Raw genomic sequence first — 13,082 nt, 5'->3', positions numbered from 1 at the left:
TGAGCTCAATTGTGTTAGAATTAATCCGAATTGAGACCATAAAATTCATACTAAATTACTCGGTATAAACTATAGAGCGGAAGCGTACCTGATTACATGACGAAAGATTGGGATGAACCGCCTGAAGGGACGGTCTTCGGATTAGGTCTTCTAGTAGACACACATACCATGGAGATCTCTCTACTGATGGGATGCGGGAAGATTAGGCTATTGTGTGCTACCAGGGACCATAACCCAGGTGACTTATATATAGTCTCCTTAATCTAATGCGCCCATCATGCATTAGTAACCTAATGGGTATCTACACAATTAAGATATCCGGCCCATACTTTATAAGACGTAATTGATATGCCCGTATTATATTATCCAGATGGATCACTATATTGGGCTAAACTTAAATGATAGCAAACAAATACAATCTTTATAATAATGTGTCCACATAAACAGTATTGGACCCCATATTCTTACAATCTCCCACTTGGGTCAAATACAAATAGTGTGTGACACCTGAAAAATTGTATTCATTTTATAACCTTACGTGCTCAACAATGCTATCAACATTCCAACCGTCTAATGCAATTCGGTCCATCAGTCATACTAACATAGGATTAAAGCGGCCTTTGCTAAAGTTTGTCGTAACAGAACCCTCAATGGTCACGTATGCCAATATAACCAACGATATGAATCTAACATTTGTGCGTAGCATGGAAACAACATCCAAATGTGATCCAAAATATGTATATTTACAACTGGTCCACCTTAGTGAGACAACCAAAATAACACAGAGTGAAACCGTAAACCGAAGACCTTATTTCTGTAGAACTTAATAACTGTAAACTTTAACGTGCCTAACATGACAAACTCCCACTTAAACTGAATTTCCTTAAAACCGAAACACCCATTTGAGCAATTAGCTCAAGAAAGACCGTGGGTGGTAATTCTTTAGTAAGCGGATCCGCAAAATGGAGTTTGTATAAACATGTATAATTGACACCTTTTCACTCTGAATTGTTTCTTAAATAATACATCACTTATATTGTTATTAGAAACTTTACAATTGTACATTTGTCGCAAAATAACTTAAATGGTCGTTCAATACCGTACATCTGTACCGAATTTGCAGGCACATGACAAATGTTCATAACCATCTTGGAGCCGAAATGCCAAAAATGATCTCAACCGGAATCGATCTCCTATAAAATAATGTTTTGTTCCAAATATAAATAACAAACAATATATTTGGCTGCCCTTAGTGGATCAAAGATCCTAATCAATATCTGTCAAAATTTAGAATGTATGCAATAGCCAAACGCATACAAACTAAATATATACCATATTACTTAGACATCAAGTGAAATATTTCCTGAATCACATGAATTTAAGCATTAGTGTTTTTCTGAATATTTCCTTTAGGGCATTAATGAGACTTAATTTGTCTCCTTTACTGAAAGGGTATAAAATTAGAATAATTTTCATACTCCCACTGAATCTTGAGTATCTGCAATCATCTACCACATTCATCTAATATCAAATAAGATGATAACATTGCAGATTTGTAATCTTTATGACGGAAAACCTTACTTGAGCTGTATTGGATTAATTACCTTAATTTGCAAAACATCTACTTTGAATCTACTGAATCAGAGTTCCAATTGCTGCACTGAATACTTTCATCAATGTTATCATTGAGAAACAAATCTTTAACATTCATCCAATATAACTGAAAATCCGAATATGCCAAAAATCCTTATAGTCATTTTTTGACAAGATGAAATATAGTGTCACATTACCATTTGAATCCTTCTTGGTGACAAATAAATATTTGAAACCAATATATTTCACAACTTTAGATAATGAAACAAGGTCAAAATATCATCATTCATCAAATGACTTGTTTTCTTTATGGCATCAATCCACTTATATGAGTTAGGACCTTCAATGGTTTGGCAAAAGGAGATTAAATCATCTTGGCAAAAGGAGATTAAATCATTTTTACCATTCCATTATCTAACTCTTATTACAACTAATTAATCCCTCACTACATTGTTGTCCATTTTTATCCATATAGGAAAACAATGTAATTAATATAGTTGTATTTACCTTATTATGTGGATCTTCTAATGAATTAGTTATTGAGATATTTGAGTTTGTTTAACCAAATTGATCTTATAATCATGTATAAGGAGACTTAAAGTAATGTCAATTACCTTTTCTCCCACTCAAACTCAATATTATCAATGAACCCCTTAATTTACGTCTTAAATAGCTTTATTGTGGGATCATTACTTTATTACCTTTAAAACTTTAAGTACTATCCAACAAAATAGTCATTGACTATATATCCTTAAGTCCAACTATTAACCTTATGACTTTTAAACCTCAACCTTAATTAGTTGGACATACCGAATGTGTACATTATTTACACTATGATTAAATAGTCAATGGCATTGTTAGAAATTTATCTAGAGATAGCTGCAATCTTAAGAACGTATAACTAGAGTAATATGGAAAAGAGTATGAACAATCACACTCCTTACCAGGCCTTAAGATCTTGTTTGCATACATACTACACCATCCATATTAAGAATCCTCATATGGTGTAATAATATCAAATACAAAATCAAACTCCTCTAGAAATTCTTTAAAATAACCTTGATGTTGTGATCCTTAATAGTCATTTGCCAAAGTATTAACACTTATATCAAAGATGACATAATTATTCCTTTACTGAGTAAAATAACTCAGTTAAATATGTACTAAAAACATCAAGAAATTAAAACCTCTGACAAATGAGATTTACATATTCATGCCTAAACTCCGTCTACAAATTAACATAATATTATAAACCATTAATACTTAAGTATAAAATGGTTCATTTATCCATATATGTTAATAGCAAGACATCTGAAATCACTTCATATCTAATCTCCCTTTAGTTTGTCTTTATCCCCTTAAATTTGAATATCCGAAGTAAAGGGGCTAACAATTTCATTTTGACACAAAACTTTAATTTTCCTTTTAATGTGTCATACCGAAAATAATTGTAGTTTATTTTCTTCTTTATATCCACTGAACTTGAATGCAAGCTTACTTGAAAGAGACTAAAATCTAAACTAAAGCTATCAACAATGATGGATTCATCATTATTTGAATTTGGAAAATACAAAATTAATTATTTCTCAATGGACAAAGAACCAAATTCACTCATATGAAAAATATCTGAATTCCACCTAAGGTGGTACCAAAAAGAATTTTCCAAATTCAAATAAAGGAACAAGTCATTAATGATAACTAAATTAGTTGACTGTCTCAAATAACTTAGATGATGACATGCCCCAAATAGATGAATCTTTCATCATCAATTGGCTTGTAACACCTTAATTATACTTGCATCAATATACTTATGTGGGTGGAAAAACCAAATTCACCCACCAAACATGATTGGATATAAAAATTAACCTTAGACAAACCGAATGAGAAGTTTAACTTTACCGACACACCAAGCGTTAAAAGTGGTACTAGATTTTCCTTATGTGTCCAAACTCTTAACAAACTAACGACTAAAAAAGTCTAACCTTATGTCTGTTGTTATTTCTTTGAGTTTGACTTTTGCAGCTTCTTAATTAACTGAAACAATGCCCTTAAATATTTCCCTAAATTCGAATAATCACTAAACTCATGCATTTTGAATGTAATACTTCTCAAAGTTACATACCTTAGTCCTTACGATAACTTTACCTTATGAGAAGCAGAGTTATACATTCTTAAAGCAAGGTAAGATCAAAGCAACCAGAGATAAAATTCACATTCTCTTACCATTCATTTAATAAATAATTTCATCCGAATTGAGAATGTAACTGAAATGACAGATATAATAACCATAAATGTCAAACTGAAAGAACAAAACAACATCCTTATATTTTGAATAAATTCAAATAATTAAGTGTCTTTTCGAAATTAATATTTAGTTATTAGACGTAAATATTAACTAGTTAAAGACATTACTCTTTAGTAATTGTAATCAAATATTGACGATAAACTCATGTCGAACACTAAGCCTTCCTTTGGGCCGACTCAATATTCACATGAAAATCCGAATAATCGTCACATATTTATTACCGAACGTGTATATGTAATTCGGCCAAATAATGACCTTCCTTTGGGCCGACCATTATTCGCATGAATTACACACACTAGTCCAAAGAATTGAAATTATTCAATTTAAAAGCTTTATGGGCATAATACTTATGAGTGTCATAAACATAAGTTTAGTCTTTGGACATAAAATTAACTTGTAAGTGGCCATCTTGGTGTAGTGATCAAGTATTAACAATAAATTTCTGTCAAACATTAAGCCTTCATTTGGGCCGACTTAATATTCACATGGAAACCTTACAATGGTTACATACTTACCACCACAAGTATGACTGAATTTCGGCCAAATAATAGCCTTCCTTTGGGCCGACCTTTACCCGCATGAAACTCAATCACACACAGTAGTCATAATATTCTAAATCATTCAACTTACACAATAGAGGTTACTTTGGCAACTTATTGTGTCGATCAAACAACCTAAAATATTAGACCCGTTATTATAAATCCGATTGGCTAGTTATTAAATCTAAAAACACAAGTCCTTAATTGACAAGTGACTTAACCTTTAGTGATATACAAAACTATATCAAAATAGTTCCTTAGTTATATAAATCCGTAAAATTAATAAACTGTATGTGTCCTTAATATTCACTTGTCCAAATTACCACACATATAATAAATCCAGTTCAATTAATTTTGTTACCATAATAACCATATTGTAAAACAATAAATTATCTTTAGCAGATAAAAATAATTCTATCACTGAAAAATTGAACCGATATGTATGATATACACATAACAATCACCAAATATGTGAATAAACCTAAAACAAAAATCAGCAAGTACTTAATTACTTTCTACCTTAGTAATCAAAACCAAAAATCCTTCTGATTAATGTTTACTTAAGTTCAAACATGCATATGTTAATCATACTGGGCACATGTCGAAAGTAGTATTACCAATACTTTATCCCAAATCATAAATCACTGTGGCCAAACCGCGTGTTAAAACCAAAATAACCACCGTAAGGCTACCACAATGAACAAAGGCTAAAACTCGTGATAAGTGAATGGCAAGTCATACAAGCGAAGGATAAATCACAAAATAGATTGACTTTATATACGAATAACATTTTAATGACCCATAATCTTAAAAATTTCTGTTTCAAAAACTAAATTGAAAAAGATCTTGAAACACGAAAAAGACGAAATCGAAAAGACAAACCCGATAAGGTAATTTGAAAAGGTATTTGAAAATTAGGAGGTGATAAGGTAATGATTTTTATTAAAAGTGTTTGAAACTAAATTGAAAATGTAGAAATTGATATTTGATCAAATGACGTAAAAGGGCATGTTTATTATTGTTATCATTTATGTTTTTGCTATTATTTTTGTGTTATTATCATTGGCGTTAGACCTGGCAAAAGCAACCCGATCCGAAAATGTTGACCCGAGATCCGAAGTGACCCGAACTACATCACCCGAGTGTGAGCCGAAAACCCAAATTGACCTGACCTGACCCGAATATGACCCGAGCTTTCTTGACCCGAAAAAGACCGATCCGAAACCATCAAACCCGAAAATGACCTGACAAAATATAACTCTAATTGAACTAAAAAGACTTGAAATGATATTTCTCTATTATTCATTGACCCGAAAATGACCTGACCCGAAACAACCCGACCCGCTTGACCCGAAACAGACCCGACCAATAAACCTGGAATGGCCCGTCCCGACCCGAATTAACTCGAAATCAATGAAAGACCCGAACTTACCCGACTAGAATTGGCCCGACCCGACCCCGACCCCGACCCGTTGACCCGTTTTGCCAGGTCCGTCTTATTGGTGTTGTTAGTAATAAAGTCATAATGTAGTTTTTTCAATGTAGTTGCGCAAGTCTCCAACATGTTTCAAAGAGAATGAGAACAATAATTAATATATCACGATTAGTTAAAGAAAAAAAATTCAAACAATATATCATTGAAAAAAGTATTCTATGAATACAAAATTAGTTCTCTATTAAACTCATACAAAAAAAAAAAAATGATTTTTTCCGCTAAAGTGTATTGAAGAATTTTATTTAACGGTTGTTTGTGTTGTTTGGGAGAAGGTATTGAATGGGATTTTAGTTGACAACATTAAAAAACAAGGTAAAATCGGTAGACAAAAAGAATTAGGTACCTGATTTCTCAAATGCTACATGAGGTAGCATTTCATTTCAGGTACCTTTTTTTGTCAAAAAAAGGTAGTTGCCAAACACTCTAAAAAAAATAAGGTACCTGATTGTTTTGACAAAAAAGCTACTTGAGGCAAATCAGGTACCTGAAGTGTACTGCCAAACGGAGCCTAAGTCTTTTATCCATATGCCTTATTAACCTTTATACCATAATCCTTCACCACTCCATGTGTTTTACTAGGACCCATCAACTTAATATTAACTAGTTTAGATCCCGTGCAAATGCACGGTATTTTAGATTGTAATATATATAGAAATGAACATTATTAATAACTACACTTTAAATTTACTGTTAATGTCTACAATATTGATGTGTTCTATTAATTATTAAGATAGAAAAAGAAAAATATGAGGACAATTTCACATACAAAAAATCAAAATATCATTACATTTACTAATTTTAATAAATATTGTGTATTTGGTGTTGTATTTTAAGGAGATTTTTGTATTTTATAAAATCACACTGATTAGTATTCCGGCGATGTATTTTTCAAATAAGAAATCGAAGATATTTGTGATGGAGAAAATTCTTAAATATAATAATTAAAATATATTTATGGTTAAAATGTTAATAATAATAATAATAATATGAATAAAATATATAGTAATCTTACAAACTGACATATATCATGGAATATAGCATATGTAAAAATATTTGGTAGTTTAAAGTATTTAGGTATAATATATTTCTTTACAAATATTGAGAAATAAAAATTATAAAGGAGACCAACATTTGTATAGAATAAACAAAAGTTTAAGCCCAATATTTGAGAATAACCAAACTTATTTACTATTAAGGCCTAATTTGTAGTTGAGGTTAATTTAAGCGGGAAAATTCCTAATTTCACATATTCATTTAGTAAATAGAGGATTGTATCAAACACAACCCATGAAACACTCATTACTCGTCCGAAAAATTATTAACGTCATGCTTGATTGCTTGTAACATAATCCCTAATCCAAAATAAGAACTTTATATGAAGTGCCCATACAATGGAAATTTTATGTCGAGAAACGAAATCCATATAAATTCACATGAGTGGCGGCATAAATCAGTCCAAGCAATACTTTCAGTTTAAAAAAAAAAAATCCCAAATAGCTACATAATTCTTTTTTTTGGTGTAAACCGGAGTGTCCACCGTCGACAACAGTGTATAATTCCCTCGCCGCGCGTGCTCTCACGAAAAGGTAAACGGCTGCCCAAAGAGTTTGCTCCATTCCCAATGGCAGAGATCGAACCCCTGGCCTCATAGTTAAGGGATGAGGTGATAGCTACATAATTCTTGATACGTATGTCACGATACTCACGAATTATGATAAACCAGGACTAAGAGATCATAGAAAAATTGCACACCTAATCTTAATCCAGTCGTTAGTATTCTGTAATGGCACCGAGAATGCCCAACGCACAAAATAATACACCATTATTACTCAAATTTCAAATAATTTAATATGAAGGTGACTCTGATACCACTTGTTAGAATTAATCCGAATAGAGACCATAAACTTCATACTAAATTACTCGGTATAAACTATAGAGCGGAAGCGTACCTGATTACATGACGAAAGATTGGGATGAACAGCCTGAAGGGACGGTCTTCGGATTAGAACTTCTAGTAGACACATATAGCATGTGAATCTCTCTACTGATGGGATGCGAGGGAGATTAGGTTATTGTGTGCTACTAGTAACCATAACCCAGGTGACTTATATATAGTCTCCTTAATCTAATGCGCCCATCATGCATTTGTAACATAATGGGTATCTACACAATTAAGATATCCGGCTCATACTTTATAAGACGTAATTAATATGCCTGTATTATATTATCCAGATGGATCACTATATTGGGCTAAACTTAAACGATAGTAAACAAATACAATCTGTATAATAGTGTGTCCACATAAATAGTACTGGACCCAATATTCTTACAAACTGAACTGAATGAAGCTGAACTGAATAGAGCTGAGTTGAAATGAAATGAGCTGAGTTGAAATGGAATGAGCTGAAACTAAGTCAGAAAGAACAAAGCCATGACCCATCCGATGGTAATGGTTTTTCATCGTAACTATTTGATTTAAAATTTTAAACCCCTAAAAAAACACAACAAAACAAAATAAAATTAAAATTAGCTGGATTGTGCCCAATTGAAACCCCAAAATAAACAATAATTGATTTACGATTTATTGTTATGTTACCACCTCGGTGTACTACGTAGGACCATCCGACCATATGGTAACCGTACATATCAATTTCGTGGGTCTGGGTTAAGTAATTGATAAGTGAATAAGTGATTTACAAATTACGATGGGTAGGTGGGGAGCAAATACATACATACTGCACTCTTGGATCTGGTGAAGCAAAAGCGTAGTTAATTACTGGCCTTATTTGTCCTGTTATTGTTTCACACATTCATATATTCTGATTAGATGTGAACATAATTAACCTACAGGCTACAACTGATCAATGTGGGTTGACTAAACTTATCAGATCCAAAATCCTGATTAGATGTGAACATAATTAACCGTAAAATAACTAGTTGATATTTTTGATTACGGATAAATTCATTTTATGATTGAAATGAGTTTTTTTTTTTTGACAGAAGGTGAATAACTTACATTATTGCAATCAGTACATAGTAAGCTACTCGACTAGGTAGCACCAGACACTTGACAACTAAATCTAGCACTACAAAGCCATACATCGAAATTGAAATGAGCTAAATTGCACTCTATTTGAAATCTTGGATACACTTGACAATTTTTTTGATAGTCCCTAGGCTTAATATTTTGGACCGTGTTTGGTGAATAACAGATTAAAATTATCGTAAGCAGGCTGTAAATTTAGATTACAGTTACCAGAGTTGATTAACATGTTTAACTAAAATATATAATTCATAGAGTTCGTTAATGAAGTTTGATAACAGTTTTAGATTAACATATTATGGCCCTATTTGGTAAATAACGAGTTAATATTTTGGCAGAAGTAAGGTTAGGAAAGCAAATTATAATTAACAGATTTAATAACGGGTTGACTCAAATATATATAACTAAAAGAGTTCGGTAATCAGCTATTTTACATTAGCAATTTGTTTTTTTATAAAAATTATTAATATGGACATGAACCATTATTGATACGAAATGTTCACAAGAGTAAGAATGTCAATTTATATATTTTCCTACTCTACTAAGTGATTAAGCTATGTGTCCTCAATATGCCAAAATTTTACTAATCAATCGTTTATCAAACATCCTCAATGTGTTTTTCGTTTTTTTTAAATGTCTGAATGAGTATGAACCAATTATTGACAAGATATATTCTCCAGGGTAAAAATGTCAATCTATGTATTTTCCTAATCTGCAAACATGCTTGAGGGTTAGGGGGAGCATATTGTAAATTAGTAGATTGCCTTTTAAAGTACTATTTCCAGTGTTGTTTACCAAACAACCTAAGAGCATATTGAATGATCAAACATGTTGAAAGCTTCCGTGTGCAGGTTTTTGTTTTTTTTAACGAATTTGCAGTTTACCAAACACCCCTTTTGTCTCGTACTATCGTATTTGACTCGTTGTCCCTTCTTTAAAGGTGTCGACTCGTTGTCCCTTCTTTAAAGGCGACACATACATTCCGGAGCTTAGAAAAAAAAGATAAAAAGAAGTAATAAATTAGAGGCCATTAGTAATTCTTTGTTAATCTAAAAATTAGACTTATTTTAACGAGTTAATGTTGGAGTATTGACCAGAAGTGAGCGAAATCACTTAGTTGGTCGGGTGTCTGGTAGGAAAACAAAATATAAGGTTAACACATAAAAATATAAAGAGCTTATTATTTTAAAACACCTAAGATGTGTGCTAGTATTTGACTGAAAACCCTCCACAAATTAACCTAAAATTATTGGTACGTTGGAGCATTGGATATGAAATCCTAATCTCATTAATTCAACAAAAAACAAAGAGCTAATTATTTCTCATGATACCCCTTAATCTTGTAAAATTTTCCAAGATACCTCTACTTTTAAGAATATGCCTATAGTATCCTATCTATTTCACTTTTGAGCCAATGATATCTGATGTGACTCATATTTGCACACATTTAGCCCCCGAACTAGTCTCGTTCCTATGCTTTCTTGCATGTATTAGGGTCATTTCTATCTTAAGCTTTCTACTTTGCATATTCTATGAGGTTTTGTGCCTTTGGTAGGGAAGGAGCGCTAGCCTTGCGTGTATGGAGCAAAACGGAGCTAAATTGATCGCATCTAACGACCAAGCATCAAAGAGGAGACCGATACTAGAGGCCTATGTAGATAGAACAAATAAATGGGCAATGATGAAGGACCCCCAAGGCTCTTCAATGATCCCCACGGATCATGAGGCAGCCAAATGAAGAAGAAGAAAATCTGCAAGGAGAGACGGGTGTCCCGAGCACGGCCCGAGCGTCCCAAACCAGAGGACGGGCGTCCCAAGACACAACCCGAGCGTCCTTTGAGCAGGACGGGCGTTTTTCCATGCAGCATGTGTTGGAGTTAGTGTCCTCCACAATAGTGCATTTACATATTAAATCTCATTAAAGGAATATCATCAGGATATTTATTATTTGATCCTCGTCAGTTGATTAACGTAAATCGATAACGGTTGGCTGACTAGAGTTTGACGTTATTGTCGTGAGACGGCGGTGATCAACTGACCCATTTCCGTCATACTAAAGGAAAGAACCCCAATTGACAACTAACTAATTGTATGAGCTACAATTTATTTAGTCCCTTGACTTATTGACTAATAGGTTAGTCGATTATTATTTTTAGAGGTATTTTGAGTTGCGAATTCGAGGCGCGGCTGTTATTATTTAATTATGAGATAATTGAATAATAAATTAATTGAGACGAGTTTTAGTAAATTAATTGTTAATTCACTAAAATTGTACTAATTGATTAATGTGATTAATATTAGTACGTAAATAATATGTGTAGCGGTATACGTATATTTACAGAGTGTTTTGGACAAAATTAATCGGGAAACATTTAAACATAAGACGATGTTTAAAGTAAAATTACACGTATTTGTACGACAAATTGATAGGCTATCGTGTACCTATGCAAAGATAATTTCCCTAGACACAATTTAATGTAGTAATAGGGGTCGAACACAAGGAAACGGGAATTACTTCGTGAATCGCTATGGGTAGATTTTTATCACGGTCGATTACGATTTGGGTTGGTTTGGTTGTTTGGTGATTAATAACAAAATGATGTAAATTATATAATAAAAGAGAGTCTAAGGGGTTCGGGTCACACATGCAAAAGTAAACATATGATTATTATAAATTCGGTACTAATAACATTGTCAATTGCTTAGACTTAAAGATACCCATCTTACGATATTAGCATCAACCATAGACCGGGTCCTAGAGAAACTCTCGCCCATGACTAGGTCGTCCTACTATACATGCTTAGTCTAATTCAATTCCGTGCCTCTCGACTTATAGAACGAATGAACAAACTTAATCATTTGAATAAGGCCTTAAACAAAGATTAAACATTATGGCACAAGCATGTGATAGAAGCAATTTAGACAATATTATTATTGATCTATTTTATCATGTTATATATTTGATTTATGCATGGCTCCCCTAACCCTTAGACTAGGAGATTTAGCTACTCATATTAAAATGTAAATTGCAAACTATATTATAAGGAATATTAAACATGGTTATAAGATTTATATTAATTAGATGATATAACATGAGAAAAGAACAATGCTAATGTAAAATGAAATATTTGATTATAAACTATGTGGTAACTAAAATAGAAATGTAGAGATGTAAAATAGAAATACCTTAAAAGTAGAGAACTTGTATGGAAGAACAAATAACCAAAGTAACTTGAATAAGAAATGCTTGAACAATAACTTGTAGAATAAAATGTTGAATGATTAAACTAAGGAAAGCTTAACAACTTGTAAACTAAAATGAGAAAACTAATGAGAGAAATATAATGCTTAAGGCTATGAAGAACTAAAATGAGACGTAAAAATTGGATGATCAAAGCCTTGGAATACCTCTCCTATTTATAGGAGAGGAGAGCATAACGTAAAAGCCAAGAGGCATGCAACCCCGATCGGGGCCACTCCACCCCGATCGGGGTCGTGTGTTTCCAGGTATTTTCTCTTAATTCCTCCCTTAATTGCTTGAGGAATCCTAAGAGCGTGATTAATGACCTTTAATGCACCCGGGTAAATGCTCCATCTATGATCTTTAGAGCTCCAAAAAGCATCCTAAGCATGTTGGAATCTTATGCTTTCCACCTTGACTTGGATTTGAACATTGGGCTTTGACTTTGATTGTTGTCAACATTTGCATTATACATATTAATCCATCAATTTTCTCCATGCAAAACCCAATCCAATGCTCCATGCTTAGTCCAACACTTGGTCTTATTTAGCTTAATGAACTTAGTGTACAAAATGATAGGAAAAAGCCTCTAAATGCTTAGATTCCTACAAAAACATGTTAAGACAAGCAAATACACTAGAACAACAAATATTAGCTTATGACACTATGATAAGTGCTAATTAACAAATAAAATGAAGCTAACATAGGGGATGAAAGTATATAAAATATGCACTTATCAAACTCCCCCAAGCTAAACCCTTGCTTGTCCCCAAGCAAGAAACCAAATCCCATCAATTGCAATATCCAAACAAGCTAAGCATAATGATTTTGAAATCCGAAACAACATGGGCAAGGAATAAAGCAAA

This window comes from Silene latifolia, chromosome 10, assembly GCF_048544455.1.
Source record: "Silene latifolia isolate original U9 population chromosome 10, ASM4854445v1, whole genome shotgun sequence".
Lineage (NCBI taxonomy): Eukaryota > Viridiplantae > Streptophyta > Magnoliopsida > Caryophyllales > Caryophyllaceae > Silene > Silene latifolia.
Note: the sequence above shows the minus strand (reverse complement) of the source record.